General features: G+C 34.9%; 1 protein-coding gene across 1 annotated transcript in view; it reads right to left on the bottom strand.

Moving 5' to 3' along the window:
• The window catches only part of PRDM1 (PR/SET domain 1), a 192789-nt gene extending 176552 nt beyond the window's left edge, over positions 1-16237 (bottom strand). Inside the window, exon 1 of the mRNA XM_074187260.1 lies at positions 15978-16237. The gene's annotated coding sequence lies outside the window, so the exon portion shown is untranslated. The remainder of the gene's footprint in view (positions 1-15977) is intronic.
• Positions 16238-16631: the final 394 nt, after the last annotated feature.

Below are 16631 nucleotides of genomic sequence, written 5' to 3'. Positions count from 1 at the left end.
CCTTTGGACTTCCCCCTCATTTTCTTCTCTCCTCTATTTCTACTTCCTTTTGTGGGTGTTTTCTCTCATTAGATCATAAGCTCCTTGAGAGCAGGGACTGTTTCTTTTTCTTATTTGTATGCCCCAAACTTAGAACAGTATCTTGCACGTTGTTGTTGTACAGATCAGTAATTTCAGTCTTTTTGACTCTGACCCCATCTCCTCTTTTCAACCCTATTTAGGGTGTTGTTTGCAAAAATACATAATTTCACCATTTCCTTCTCCAGATCATAGTTGGGAAAAACCAAGGCAAACAAGGGTTAAACGACTTACCCAGGGTCACACAGCTAGTAAAATGTCTCAGGTCTGATTTGAACTCAGGAAGATGAGTTTTCCTGACTACAGGTCCAGCACTATCCACTTTGCCATCCAACTGCCATACATGATACATAGTAGGGGCTTGATAAATGCTTACTGATTAACATTCTAGTCTATTTCATATTGCTCTATTCCACATAATCTATGATAGATGGAGTCCAACAGGACTACTCTCTGACCCTTAAACATATTCTCACTTTTCCTCCAGTGTCTTTGCTGATCATCAAGCCAGGAATAACCATCAGTCTTTCGCTCTCTCTTCTCCTGAACTCCAAATTCACCTGGTAAATCCTTTCCCATCTCTTAAAGTTTCTTTCAAATACTACCTTCTGAATGATGCCTTGTCTGATACTTCCTATTGGCATAATAGTTTGTCTTGTTCTCCAATATATTTGGCATAAAGTTTTGCATGTTAGTTATCTATGTCTAGCTTATCCCCTACTACCTTATCAATGTGAAGAGAGAGGAATAAAGTCTAATTTTAATTTTATAACTTCTTTAGTACTTAGGATATAATAAAGATCTGTCAAATGAAGAGTAGCTGTAACTTAGTGGCTCTCCTAGAGTAATTAAAGTACAGCTCTGAATCTTCTTTACTACACTAAAAATCAAGGACTGAAACAACTTTATGATACCATGGAATAAACACTGAATTTGAGTCCCAGATCTGCTACCTGTTATCCCTGTGACCTTGGAAAGTTGTCCTTAGCTTTCTCATTGTTGCAAAAGAGGATTTCCACTAAAAGTCTCACTCAGGTTATAGTTTGGTGCATAAGAATTAGAAAAAAAAAATGTAAACCTCCCTTATGAATGAAGGCTAGCCAAAGTCTGTCCTAAGTCTAGGGTGAGCTTTGTTATACAATAAACATCAGGGTTTTAGAATATGAAAAAAGGAACCTCTGTAATCAGACAACAAAGTGGGGGAAGAGGTACAGAGAAGTACTTACTTTTAAGGGTCACAAAGTTTTTGGAGTGCCTCAGATCCCTGAAGAATTATGGAACTAATTACAATATCCCCAAAGCAGACTATTTTTCTTTTGAAGATCTGCTCAAATATTGCCTGTGTCTATAAGGAGGCTCCTCCTAAAACACTGACTGCTCTGCCCCTCAAGATGCTAGTGTCTTCCTTCCTGAACAGTCTGTCTTTATTTTGTTTAGTCTTATATAAGTATGAATTATCTCCACCAATAGATATGAGCTATTTTAGATCAGGGATAGTTTTATTTTTTTCTCTTTGTAGCATAGTACCTGACTCACAGTAGCCACTTTAAAATGCTTGTTGATTGGTTGCTATTCATATTATGCCAGAAGATTCTTATCTGCTTTCTCTCACCCTAGAGATCTTTTCCTGGAGTCTTCTTTAGCTTAAGTATAATTTTGCCCTAAATAACTTGCACACTATTCCCTCATTCTGCACTTTCTCCTTTCAGGTCTTTCTTCTATTTCTTCTTCTCTTAAATATATCTGTGACTTTTATCAAAGAATTATGGAAATGAGTTTGGGATTAATAGAAAAAGACAGGTCAACCAAATGAAAAATAATTTACATAAACATGATAATTGCTTAATACCTGATAGAAAAACATTTCAGAAAATTGGACTTGATCATATTTTAACTGACAAGAAACAAGAAGTTATAGATGTGGAAGGCATATGTAAATCAGCTGTCTGTATATATGTCGGTCCATTGACATGTTACAGCAAGGATTAATAAAAGCTAGAGAGGGTGTGCATTTCAAACAAGTACAACTTGACCTATTTAAAAGAGTTATTGATGGCCCGGCAGAAAGTTGGTTTAGACCAGTATCTGACAATAAAAATACCACAATAAACTCTAATATATATCACAGTAAACTTCAAATGGATAAATGACTTAGATTTATGGTCACACCATAAACAAATTAGAGAAGAAAGAAGATATTTTTTACAACAAGGGTAAGATTTTTTTGTTGTTAAACAAGGGAGAGAAAGAATTAAAATTTTGTAGTCCAAACAAAGAATAAGATAGACAATTTTTTTATTATATAAAGTTAAAAAACTTCTGCACAGCAAAAATAAATGTAGGTAACATTAGAGGAAAAAATGTTAATTGAGAAAACAATCTGCAGTAAATTTCTCCAATAAAGGTTTGATATACAAGGAATATTCAAGGTAACCAAAATAAATAAGAATATAAGTGTTATTCTACTATAACTATATGATCAAAATACATGTAGTCCTCAAAGGAATAAACCAAAGCTATCAATATCAATATGAAAAACCATACAAATCAATAAAAATATGAAAAATGTACATTAAAGCATTTCTAAGGTTCTACCTCATCATATTATCAGAGGTCAAAAAAAAAAAAAAGAAAATAGCAATTGATGAAGGAGCTATTAGGTAGAGGTGCATTATTCCCCCACCTTTAAGGACCTAAGAATGGTTTAGCCATTCTAGAAAGCAATACTATGCTAGACTCTAAGCTCCTTGAGGGCAGGAACCACTTCAGGCTAGCACAATGCCTGGCAAATGACAAATAAATATTTGTTAATTGACTCTGAATTAAAAAGCTGTTTAGTTGCTTTAACAGTGTCCCACCCTTAGAGAGCTCCTTTGGAGTTTTCTTGCCAAAGATACTACAATGGTTTGTCAGGCAAAGATATTAGAGTGGTTTGCCATTTTCTTCTCCAGTTCAATTTACACTCAAGTAACTAAGGTAATCAGGGTTAAATATCTTGCCCAGGGTCACACAGCTAGTAAATGTTTGAGGCCAGATTTGATCTTAGGAAGATGATGAGTCTTTTCAACATCAAGGCCTGGCACTCCATCCACTGTACCACTTAGTTGCTCCCTCCTCCTCTTCTAACAGTGATCATTCAAATTTTAAAACACTTCAAACTGACTTTAAGTTAAATTTACTTAAAGAGTTGTTTCCAGTTATCTTAGTGAAGCGAATAATTTCATTTTTTCCAAAATCTAATCCTTCAATGTAACTAATAGGTAACTAAATAACAAATTTAAACTTTATTGATTTTCCAGTTTACTAGAAGATTTATTAAAAACAAAAAAGCCCAGTTCTCTTAAGAGACAACACCTGTTTTGACAGCGTTACTAATTACAGATCAGTCCAGAAAAGGAAGGCCAAGGTTGGTAGTCCAGTATAAAAATTAGATAAAATTACACCATAAAACAACTATTTAATAGAAACAGAGCCTTGGGAAAGGAGTAGTCACAGCCCCAATCAAACTGGCACCTTCAGTGAAAGAAATTCCCCAAATCACTTTCAACTTCATCAGCATAAGAAACGGAGTAATTGATCACTCCACAAACTCCCATCAAATGCCAAAATCCATCATTCATGGAAATTAAATTCTGATAAGAAGCCCAAGTCTTCCCCCAAGTCATTCTTTTAGATTTAGGAAAAGATTTCCACTGACTATTCTTAGTAGTAAGAAGGAAAATAATAACTTTACAGGTGCTCAGAATATCACTACCATACTAATACACTATCATACTATTTAAACATTAGAAGTCGTTTAAATCCATTACAGTGACTCAAATTTTAATATGTTCTTTTTCTTATAGTAAAAGAAATTTCCAACATTTGTTCAAACTTTTTGAGGATGATTTATTTTGCAATCTCACAAATTATCTATATATTGGATCAGCCTTATTGTCAGTTTCTAACTCAAACAGTTCTAAAACTAGACAGTTTTAAACTTAGATGAATCTTGCCTATTAAACAAAAATTTTCTAATCCTTGTATTATTTAGTATACCATATATATACATATATACATATACCAAAGTACTGACGAGACACAATTTTCTCAAGTGCTTAATCTCCTCCTCTCCTCTCACAAAATATATTAAGATAAAATTGTGACAAATAATACTACTATATTACCTTGCTGAAACTTTTTTTTTATATCTTTAGAAAACTAGAAAGTAAATTACTAGCAACTACAAAGTCAGGGCTTTTTTGCTAAACTTTTTTTCTAACCCGTAATAATATGTGATAATTTAATAAGAATTTACCAGTTACCCTCACTTTTGTGACTACCATGTTTATCCTTTAAAAAAACCAATAGCCTTGGGTGACATTCATCAATCAGGAACAAAAGGATCCTTAAACCTGAAGGTAATCCATTGGGGGATCTGATGAAAGACTAACTGTTAGTGGAAATATTTGTGTTAGTGTTTGTTTGTTGCTACATTTTTTTCTCTCATATGACTTCACTTTATCTTAAATTAACTTATCCTCATCATTACACTTAAGTACTTGCTTCCCCCTCAAAAGGCACTTGGGAGAAAGTTCTACCAACAGGTTTGTTGGTGAAAACTTGCATTGATGACAAAATTGATAGAATGATCACCAGATAGAAAGTCAGCATGGCCCCTTTCCCTTTTCAAGGAGAAGATGCTACTTGGAAACATTTGATCATCAGCAATGGGATCCCTATTTTGTACTCACAGGTGCACATTCCAAAGGCAAAAACACAAAACAGACTATACCAAACCAAAACTTCTCTCTTCTCCCCACTAAAAAAACCTAAAACCAAACAAATCTTTCTTACAGGGCATTCCCTTGAGTGTGGTATTGATAGGCAAGATCCTGACTAAAATTGGGTGATAATTGTCTCTCAAAATTTTCAGTTCTTCCCCAAACTACTTTGAGATCTGGAAAGTGACAAAGGGCAGAACATTTAGAAAGTGGTGAGAATGGTCAAAAGAAAATAGACTTGGGCTTTAAAAAACCTGTCAACCAACTGCATCTCTAGGCTGGTTGGGGGGGGGGGGAGTAAGGTAGAAAAAGGCTGTTTGTACCATAAAGTAAGAAAAAGCCTAAATGAGCCCTGGAATAACCAATCTGGGTCCAGCTTTTCAAAGGAAAAGAATGGTTTCTTGAGGAACTGATGGATGTCCAATAGGCAATGAAGAAGTAAAAGGAGACTAAACCTACAGCTGAAACAGACAGAGCTCAATTATGATGGCAATTAAAGAGCCTAGACTATAATGAGACCTGCTCAATCCTCACTGGGTTTTACACCTTTCTAATACATTTATCAAGTAATCAAGTGTGCCGTAGTTTAACTCTTTGGGTCTTATCACTCTTTTAGACTGTAAACTAAAGTAGGGCAAAGTTTGATAGTATCTTATCTAAACTTTGTGACTTCCCCAGCATGCAACTATATTCAGCACATAGTAGAACTTTAATACATGTTTATTGAATGTCTGATACATGCATCAATTTTGTCATTCACCAACAAATTTGTAGGTGAATCAGCTCATATACACTTTTGCTAGTGTATTTCACTCTGTTCCACTCTAAATTTTATAGGGGAAAAAAAAAAGGTCCTAAGAAATCAAGCAAGCCAGCTCCCACCTCCCTTGTATCTCTTCTGTACCTAGTGAGTGACTTGAGAAAGAAGTTTGATTATTCAACAATGACCATAGATTTTCAAAAATAATTACATTAAGTGACATTTCTGTTTTTTGCAGGTTTACAAAGGGGTTTCCTCAGGATAGTGAGATAGGTAGTACTAATACAATTAAGAGGTCATTCTTACACAGATTAATTCAAATACAACTTTATGATAGAGGAGAAGTGATAAAGTTACTGAATGGGTAGGTATGTATACAAAAACACACCCTTGGGCATATATAATATGTACAAGGGAATATACACATATATTCATACATGCATGTATATTAATGTGTCAATATATACATTCACATACACCTAAAATGTGTTCCCATTATCCATTAACTAGTTAGCTTTCCACTGAATTCACTGGTAATTTTGTTCCCTTTCCTCCACCCTATTCACTTCAAGTGATGTGTAATTTAACAGATAGTCATACTTGCTATTGTTTTCATTTTCTATATTACTGAACTACCTTTTCTCCTTCTAATTTGGCATTTGTTATATTGAACTGGAGGTAGGAGAGGAGATAATACAGCCAGAAGTGGGGGTGAAAATAAAACAAATAATAAAAGTAAAAATTTAAGATAGATTTAAAAAAAGATGGCCTAAAATTATTCCAAAGTATTAAAATCTAAAAGACCCATCGATATGTAAATCGTTTTTTAAAAAACAATTATGTTCTGAATACTTCAGAAGAAACCTTGCCACTAGTTTCTCTTAGCCCAGGCTCTACCTGTAAAGAGAACATAATGAAAATAGGAAGATCAGCTTCCACTCTTGGAAGGAAAAAAAAAATGAGGGAAGGGAAATTGTGACTTCTTCTCTGGAGAAGCTAGAAACACACAATTCAGTCCATCTTTTTTTTACCTATCAAAACATCTAAAGGACTAAATGAATTATTTCACTGTATCTTTCCTCTTTTCTCCAAGTACAAAAAAGGAAATGAATCAAATTCAAACTTCATCATATCCTCACATAATATAGCACTGTTCAACGAGGGTTCTCAGAATGAATGACCAAAACATTAGCTCTAAAAAGAAAAAAAAAAACACAAGCTAAGTTTTTAGAACATTCCTACCTTTGCCAAAAGTTCCAGATGCCTTAATGGTGCAAATAATAAAATTTTCTCCTTACAAGACAGGCTTTTGAAGTTGGTAAAAAAAACAGTGCCATTAAAAATAATTAATACACTAATCAATCTAAGAAAATAAACACTTAAGAGTGGGTTCTCTAGAGTCCCTAGTTTCTAACTAGTTCCCTAGAAGGTTAAGCGCCAAGCTCCTCCCATCCTCCAGCAGTTAACTGTTAAATGTAAGAAATATGAAGGGGGGGAGCACTAGAACATCCTGAAGACCCTGAGGCATTTTAAGAGCAGCAAAGGTTATAAGGGCAAATCAGGAGACCAAATAGCCCTATTGTTATAGTCTCTTCCAAAGACAAAGAGAGAAAGAAAAACGATTACCTGGCTTTACTCTGATATCTTAATTCAAATGGTACTTAAAAAAAAAAGCCACCCCCTTTCTCATTTGCTACTCAGTCCTCTTTTCAGTAGCTTTGCAGAGCAGACTTCAGGTTTTAAGAAGGAAAAATATAAGAAGGATTTTTAAATGATACAGAGCTAATCAAAAGCATAGGATATTATAATAAAGATAAAGAAGAAAACAAAAACCACGTTAGAAACTATTTTGAACTCACATATATAGTTAACTTGAATAAAATGGTAAGACAATTTAACTCATATACAAAATTATTTTAGGCATCTAATCAAATTTAAAAAGTAAATTAGTGGAAAAGTAAATGTAGGTCAAACAATATGACCTTTCCCCTATTGAATCAAAGATCAAATGTTTAGAAGTACCAGATAACTTAGTAATTTTTGACTCTAGGAAATTTTTATTACTCCTTAAGTTTTTATAAATCATAGAACTTTCTAAAATAAAATGAGACTTTAAAAAAAAACCATCTCATCCACCAAAATGAAGTGGAAAATCCAACCTAAAATACTCTCCTGAGGTCCTAGGCAGAGCAAGGGTTCCCCATTATCCACTTACACCTTGGCCTTTCATTGAATTAATAGATAATTTTGCACCCCCCTCTCCCACCCTATCCACCACAAGCACTGCTAAATTTCTTTACAATGCATTTCTACAACTCTGTTAAATTTTAATATATAAAAGCACAAAAAAATTCCACAATGAGTTTATTTTAAAATAATTTTATAAGGAACTGTGAAATTCTCATATTTACATTGGAAACAGTATCTTGTTTGAATATATAGTGTTCAATCATTTATTTTTCAACAACAGCAAAGGTCTAGAGAAACTGTCATACCCAGAAGTACAAAGCAATGAACCTCTACCTACTAGTAGGTTACAATTTATGGATGCAGTTGATTATTGTTGTTCAGTACTGTCTGACCCTTCTTGACCAGATTTGAGGATTTTTTGGCAAAGATATTGGAGTAGTTTGCCTTTTGTAGGGCAATCCATTTTGTCAGGCAATCAGTGATTAAGTGATTTGCCCAGGATCACACAGCTAAGAAGTGTCTGAGTGGAGTGGACTGCAACTCAGGTCTTCTTGAGTCCAGTTCCAGTGCTCTGTCCACTACACCAGCAACTGCCTCTTTTTTTTTTTTTTTTTTTTGCAAGGCAATGGGGTTATGTGGCTTGCCCAAGGCCACACAGCTAGGTAATTATTAAGTGTCTGAGGCTGGATTTGAACTCAGGTACTCCTGACTCCAGGGCCGGTGCTCTATCCACTGCGCCACCTAGCCGCCCCCAGCAACTGCCTCTTGCAGCTCATCACTACAACTAATATTTGTACTCTGGTGTCACATTTTGCCTTCCATTTGAATAGTAAGAGTCAATACTATAAGAGTGGGAAGTAGTTCACAATGTGGACCTACCAGCATTACTGGCTGTGGTTATCAGGAAGGACTTCATGAATAACTTAAACCTTGAAGGATAGATATAATTTTCCCAGGCAGAAAGGAAGGCTAGATCACTTGAATATATTCCACTTGGGCATGATAGAAGCATAATTAAAACTATTGAGTGGGAAAAGAAAGATGCACTTGGAAGATAAAATGTAATCTCTCAGGTTCTGAAGCTTGGAGTTTCATATCACTACCAGATAATATTTGCATGCAGTCTTATGCAGTTCTATAAAATTCAAGGAAGCAACAGAAGTATGTTCTTTGTATAATTTACATACTTATTCCTCAGTGCTATAAAATATACTTTCTAAAACTTTTGAGGACAAATTTTTTTGATACATTTCAAATTCCAGAATAAAACAGAGAAGAAAAAAGTAAAGTATTATAAGCTAGCAACAGAAAATATTATATATATATATATATATTATATATGAGAGAACAGATTCAGAGATGAAAGGAGGCTTAGGAGAGATTTAATTCAATCACATTATTTAAAAAAAATTAACAGATGAATCTGAAACCTAGAGAGGTGAAATGACTTGTCCAAGGTCACATGGGTCTAACAAGCACAATCTAAGTAACCCTGTAGCTTTTTTTTTTGATTGCCAAAACCAGTGACTGATCTTTTAGAAAAACTTGCTGCAAAACCACAACTGTGGGGGAAATTAAAGTGCTAATGAAAATTAAATTAAAATCAACTACATAATTCTACTCCTTTTCATTTGAATATATTTTCTTTATTTCTACCTATAAATAAAATTTATATTATTCAATAGAATAATAATAATAATAAGTAGGCTTCATATGGTACTTTAAGGTTGCCAAAGTGCTTTACAAATATTGTCTCAATTTATCTTCGCAAAACCCTGGTAGGTAGATGCTATGTAAAATAACAATTTCCATTTTATAGGAGGAAAACAGAGGTTAAGTGACTTTGTTAGGATCACATAAATAGAAAGTATCACAAATTCAATCTGAATTCTGGTTTTTCTAACTCCTGAGCTCTAACTACTAGTTTAATCTCCTTAGAATGAATGGCAATTATTTGCTAACCCAGAAGCAAATTTTAAAACATTGGCTTTGACTTGTCAGATGTGAGTATGTCAGTTATGATCATCTTCTTTACGAAAACACTGAGGCTCACCATGATTATCAAAGTTTAAAATAATCCACAGTCAAAAAAAGAAACAAAATATTTATCTTCTGTTATACCAATATTTAACGCAGATGCTTTCATTCATAAATTGTCCACAGATCTTATAACCATATTTATAGCTGTGTTAAAGCAACTGACAACCTCCTAATACACATTTATACAACTGCTGAGAAGTTTTCTGCTCTATATCCCAAATACTCTCTACTTTCTTTCCAGCATCTCTTTAGAAGTGGGTTTGTAATTTCTCAACTTGAAATAAAAGATCACTCATAGTATGTTTCATACTCAAAAGGCAAAAATGAAACTATTTAAATTTTGATTCTGGAAATACAAATCACTCCTATACCTTTAAATTCTTCAGATTATCTTATTCTTTAAGTACTTATCCTTACACCTTCACTTTGGAAAAGTGGAAAGATATGTAAGGCACAGTTGAATTCCTTGCTTATTTTCCTAATTCCGTACATTCCTAATCATCTTGTTACCCAGATCTAAAAGTACTCAAATTTTGACAGGTTAAGAAACTATCCTGATCCTTTTAGCAAATAGAGAAATCAATTTTTCCCCCTAAAGGACAGGGATGTGAGGATAAGGGATGATGGCTGCTGGGAAACCTTTCCAAATTCCTGACATCAAAAAGATCTTAATAAGTGGGTTGACAACAGAATGTGCAAGAGCCTTTAATCATAAACTCAACACCATCAAGAAACTACTTAGAATATACCTATAACTAGAAAAGAAGAAAAGGCTGCATTATTTCTAAATTATATTCTTATTCTGAGATGCTTTGAAAATGTATTTGACTTTCAGAAAGATTAAAAAAATAAGCTTGTACTTTACAAATATCATGGAAGCAAATAAGATATCTACAGGAAAACCCAGCATTTGTGATCAGAGGATGTGACCTCTCTTCTGGTTTTTGTATCTACTTTACTTACCTGCGTGATCTTATTAGGTCACCTGATCCTCAATTCCTACATGTATCAAATGAAAGGAGTTGGACTAAATGGCTGCTATAGCCCCTAAATCTATGACCTATGCTGGATAATAGAAAGGAAACTAAAAAATTCTTGGTTTGAGTGGACAGTAAAGAGAACAATATGTCTTCTTTTATCACTGCTTCCTATAATGTATCAAGAACATTATAAATAATTTATAGAGCTCAAAAAAAATTTAGTCAATGGAATATGGTGCTCCTAAAAAGAAGGGCATCTAAAGTAATAAGAACAAGTTTGGTTGCTAAATTAATCAATAATTCATGTTTTTATTACTCTTTAAGGCTTGCAAAACATGTAACATACATTTTGTCATTTGATCCTTATGCCAGCTCTCAAGTAGGGCCCATTTTACAGATAAGGAAGCTGAGGTTTGGACCTTATGCAATTTGCTTGAGATAATACAGTTGGAGAAGTGGAGCACAGATTTTCCTGACTCCAAGTTCAGCTTTTGATCTTTCTATACCATTCTAACTTAAATTCAAAATTTTCTAAATTCCCAGATTGTTTTACACTTATAGTCTAATGTATTAAAAAGAGATATGTATAAATGAAATATATTATTAGATCTTAGAACATGCTTCAATATGTCTTTCCATAAGGACAACTGAACAGTATCTTTTTCTAATAGGCAGGGGAAGGACCTGGAATGAGACTGGTGGAAAAAAAAAGTGGGTTGAAAAAAGTTATACAATTCTGACAAAAAAAAATTCCTTTTTTTTCTTTCTTTCTATTTTTCTGTGAAGTGCCATCAAAATAAAATTCTGGTTAAGTGTGTCTGCTGGGTAATCATTTTAAAAATAAAAAAAATAGCACTCATTTAACATTTTTTTGAGTTCCCAATTTTCTCCTTTCCTCCTCTCCTCCCTCATCCATTGAGAAGGCAAGAAATATATTAATTAAATATGTGAAATCATGAAAAACAAATTTGCTGAATAGTCATAAATAGCATGTATATAGTAAAACAGTAGAGAACTAGGAATAAGAGGGGGATATAGTTTCCAGTTACTGCTATCATATGAATGAATGAATGAAGGGCACTCCTGACTAGCCTCTGCCTACTTCATAGTGTGTTTCTGCTAAAATGAAATTTTACACATGAAGTGTTTGCCTATATTATTCCTCCACCTGAGAAGTATTTTGTGTTAATTAGCTAACTGCTCCTTGTTAACTTTAAGCTCCCCCACCTTTTTAAAATTTAAAAATGGCTGCACAGGTCTACTGAAGGAAAAGAAGGTTGTCATTACCTATGAGAACCAAGTTGATTTTAAAACATGACCTGCCCTTTGACCTAGAACTTCTATTGCTATACTTACAGCACAAGGAGGACAGTGATTAAAAACAACAGCATCAACTGTCCTCACATATACCAAAATATTTGGAGCGGCATTTTTGTGGTTGCAAGGATAAGAAACAAAATAGATGCCATTGATTGGAAAAAGAACAAAGTGTAGGACATGAATGTAATGAAATATTACAGTTGTAAGAAATGATGTTTGTGATGAATACAGAAAACCATAGAAAGATATCCATGAACTGATGCAGAGTGAAGGAAGCAGAGCCAAGAAAATATGTACAAAAACTATAGCAGTGTAATTGGAAAAAATGAGCCACACACAAAATAAAAATCAAAAGGGAAGGTTATAAAGTTTTAAAGAACATGCAAGGCTGAGAAGAAGAGATATGAGATTTCCCTTGGAAGTGAGAGGGAACCAACACATTTCACACTGTCTATATTGTGGACTTTTTTTGATGCATTCATCAGTTAAACAGACCCCCCCCCCCCATTTCTCTCTTTTGTTTTGTCTTTAAAAATATCAGTTTTTATTGGGATGGTTCTTTCTGGGAGGAGGAAAGGAAGAACTACTAGAGGAAATGATGGGGATGTAAAAAAAGCAAAAGACCAATAAAAATGTATTTTAAAATGCTAAAAACCAAATCCTAAATTTTTTAAATCCTATGTAATAAAATAAATTTACAAACATTTATTAAGTTCTTGTTATGTATCAGACACTGCTTGGAAGTGTGTGGGAGAAAGGCAAAAACCAGTTTGCTATCAAGGAACTTTCCAATATAACAGGGAATAACTAAAAGTCTTCTTCCTCCAATTAACAAACTGAATTCTAATTCATATACTGAATATTTGAGTTTGTGGCTAATCGTCAGGAGGTACTTGACAAATGAAAGGATACAGAAAAATATTTAACACGCTACTGATGTGATGTTAAAATGGCAAAATACCATTATCAGAATTATATCCAATTTCTTTTTTTTACCCAGTTTTTCACCAGTCTCTTCCCCTTGATCACTGGTTCTTCCCCTACCTGTTAAGAAAAAGCTTCTACCTATACTTGTAAAAGGATACTAAGAAATATATTCTAAGCCTAAATATCATGTTTTGTTTGTGCATGTTTTTTTAATGCCAATGGACTATATACACTTTGAAAATGTGTGTAAAGACTCCCACAAACTAACTTTTCATATTTTTGGAGGTTTTCTTTGGGAAAAAAATCAGTTCCCAAGGAACATTTCTCTTATCCTTTAGTATTCAGAGAACCATAAGCTTATATGCAGGATCATAGGTCTAAAATGGACCTTTAATAAAAAGAACTAGTAAAGCTCCCCCATTTATAGATGAGGTAACTAAGACTTAAGTGATTTATCCCAGTTCATACTATATTAGGTGGCAGAGTACCTGTTCTCTGATTCCAGACCAAGGAGTCCTTTCATCTCTTAGGCTGCCTCAACTATTATTTCATCTTAACAAGATTTTTCTTTCATGGATTATATTCAAAGTGTAAAGTTGCCAAGTCTAGCAAGGATAATTTAGACCAAAAGCATAGATTTAAGTAATTAAAAAAAAAATTTTTTTTTTACTTTTTATTTAAGGCAATGGGGTTACATGCCTTGCCCAAAGTTACACAGCTAGCTAATTATTAAGTGTCTGAACCTAGATTTAAACTCAAGTATTTCTGACTCCAGGGCCGGTGCACCACCTAGCTGCCCCCATTTAAGCAATTTTTAAAAGTACTCAAAAATTGTAGGCCTGAATGCTTAAATATGTTTGTTCTTTGTAGATGGGACAGATTAAAATAATTACAAGAAATAATTTTCTGGTCAGGAATCAGATTTTAAGTATTTTTATGATAGTGCTGAGTCAGAGAAATATTTTTAAATGGCTGATAAGAGATTGTGTGAACACAATGAAAATTTGAAGTTTGATGCAGTTGAATGTTTAAGGAAGGAGGACAGTGTATTCCATAGTGTTAAAATTCCAAAGATAAACAATGGCTGTGGAAGAGTGTTTGAAATAAACAAGACTTGGTAATGGGAAATTTGAAAAACCACATTGTAATAGTTGATATTATGAGTTAAAGATGTCCTCTAAAATTAATGATATTTATTTCAGAAACTAAGGGAAATGAGATTTCTTCCTTTAGAAAATTTAGTGTATCTTCTAAGAATACAATTCAAGTCAAATAAAATGTTCAAACCAGAAGGAAAGATTATTTTGTGTACAAACATACAGCAATGGGGAGAAGGTATTTGGAGGAAACATGGAAAAATAACAAAGACATCTCTCTACTGGTGTATATCCTCTGAATTTTTATTAATTTGTCCTTCTTAAGCTCTTCTATTTTATTACAGCAGAGAGTTTGCTCAATTATTCTCTCCTGAAAGCCTGTTCCTCTGTCCTGCTGAGTAGTGGTTCCAGCAATTACAGCTCACTAAAAAAAGACTTTTAGGTAGAATTGTTTGGAAGCTGGTCCCTGTCCCCTCCCCCCCCCCCACCCGCCAAGCCATCTAGTCTCGAATTTCCAGAAAATGTTGTATGCAACAGCATCTTTTAAAAGTTCCACTTTTTCTCTACTTTCCCTGAAAGAGTAGTTTAACAACGCAAACAAAAACCTTGAACAGCTTTTCTGACAGCCCTTGGAGGGGCTTGAGTTAATTATTCTAATACAGTTATCTGAAGGACCATAGAATCAAACCGAATTATAAGGATAAGGGTGCTATTAATTATGGGGGTGGTGGTGGGTGATGTGAGTTGCGGAAGTTGGCAGTTTTCCAAACTTCTTCACTTTTTTGCCCATCAACACAATTGTTGCTAACCAGAGAATCATAAAAAGGTGGGCCAAGAAAATTATGGGGGAAAGAGAGATAGGGAGAGGAGGGAAGATTATGATTATTTAAGCTTTCAGTTAGGCGCACTTCACCTGCAGGGAGAGTAGAAAAAGAAAAATATCTTTCTCATGGGTCGAAGGTTTGTTGGTTTTTTTTTTTAAAGGACCAGAGGAAAAAAAAAACCCGAGCTTTGACACTCAAAAACACAACTCCTACTCAGGGTCAAAAAGGCAAGCCCTTGATGCCACGAGGTGGGTAGCGACTTTAACAAGATGACACAGTCACTGAAGTTGGGTATCTGACTAAATTCCTTTTCCTCTGCTTCCCCTCCCCCATTCCCCAACACAAATTCCCCCTAAAACATGACAAAGATTTGGGGGAAGGGAGAGCGAAGGAGTCCAATCAAAGAAAACATAAACTCTGGGATCTTCGCAGACTCCCAGGTTTATAAATATTGGCATCTTCGCCGCCGAAAGAGCTAAGAGGAAGCATTCTCGGAACTACTAGGGACCAAGTCACTGTAAGCTTAGAAAGGGATGGGGGGATGGGGTCTGGATGCCCTTTTTCTTTAAACAGACTGGTTTCCTCTACTTTTTTTTTTTCCTCCCAAAACTACGAATACAATTACTTATTTCAAATCGATTTCTCTATCTGATCCAACCTGGAGACAGGTTGCCAGAAGCTTTTCACCAGCCGAACTAGAAAAGGAACGTTTTTGGATAACCCTCTCTTCGGAGGTGAATGGTCAGGACACAGTTTGGGGGAATCCTATCTGCCAGCCAATGTCTATCTCACACCCAGTGGGTTTGGAGATCAACGCGCACACTCACCCGTGTCTTTTATTACGCAATTTGTTTAAATGCGTCCAGTAATAGGGCTGCACGGGCTGCATTTGCCCAGAACTCAGAGGAGTGAACTTATTCTGTTCCTCCTTAGCAGTTAGATGGGTGTTGACCACCGGCTAGAGCTGGAATTTTCGTAGAAAAAGATTGCAGCCTTACCTTGAGCAGCTTTCTGAGGTTCTCCTCCGTGGAATGATCTAAACAAACAGAGCCCAGGAAAGAGAGCGTTTAAGTTTCACCTCCAAGCAGACAGGCACTACTACTGAGCGGAGCATCACCCTTTGCCACCGCTTTTTGACCAGGGCAGCAATATTCCCGAGGCTGTTACGTTAAGTCTGAGCCCTAAAAAAGTTCCTTCCCTGAGCCAGCTAACATGGGAATCCCTGCTCCTCTCCACCTTGCATCATTTTGGGAAGGATGGGTAAAAGTTTGGCCAATAAACCCAGTCAGTTCTTTCGCATTTCAACCAGTCCTATCAGGCGATGATCTAAATTGAGTAGAATTATAACTCCAAACAAAACTTACAGGTAAATAACACTCTGATTTCTCTCCTCTCACGGGTTTTAAATGACTGATTACACTCAATACGAATTTTCACCAGAAGCGAGTTGAACTGTCAACATTTACAGTGTTTGCAGATTGAGCAAGAGTTGGAATCCTCCAACTAATATTTCGTGTTAACTTTAACCTTGAGCATAATTGCCCTTCCCTAAACGGCAACTACACCCCCCCTCACCCCTCAATTTTTATACGTTGTTATAAATAATCATGAGTGCAAGATCGAAAAGAGAGCCCTTCATTAGAACACCCCCC

Source organism: Macrotis lagotis, chromosome 5 (genome assembly GCF_037893015.1).
Source record: "Macrotis lagotis isolate mMagLag1 chromosome 5, bilby.v1.9.chrom.fasta, whole genome shotgun sequence".
In the NCBI taxonomy this organism is placed as follows: domain Eukaryota; kingdom Metazoa; phylum Chordata; class Mammalia; order Peramelemorphia; family Peramelidae; genus Macrotis; species Macrotis lagotis.
The sequence above is the reverse complement of the archived record's forward strand: the minus strand, read 5'-3'. Positions and strand labels throughout refer to the sequence as shown.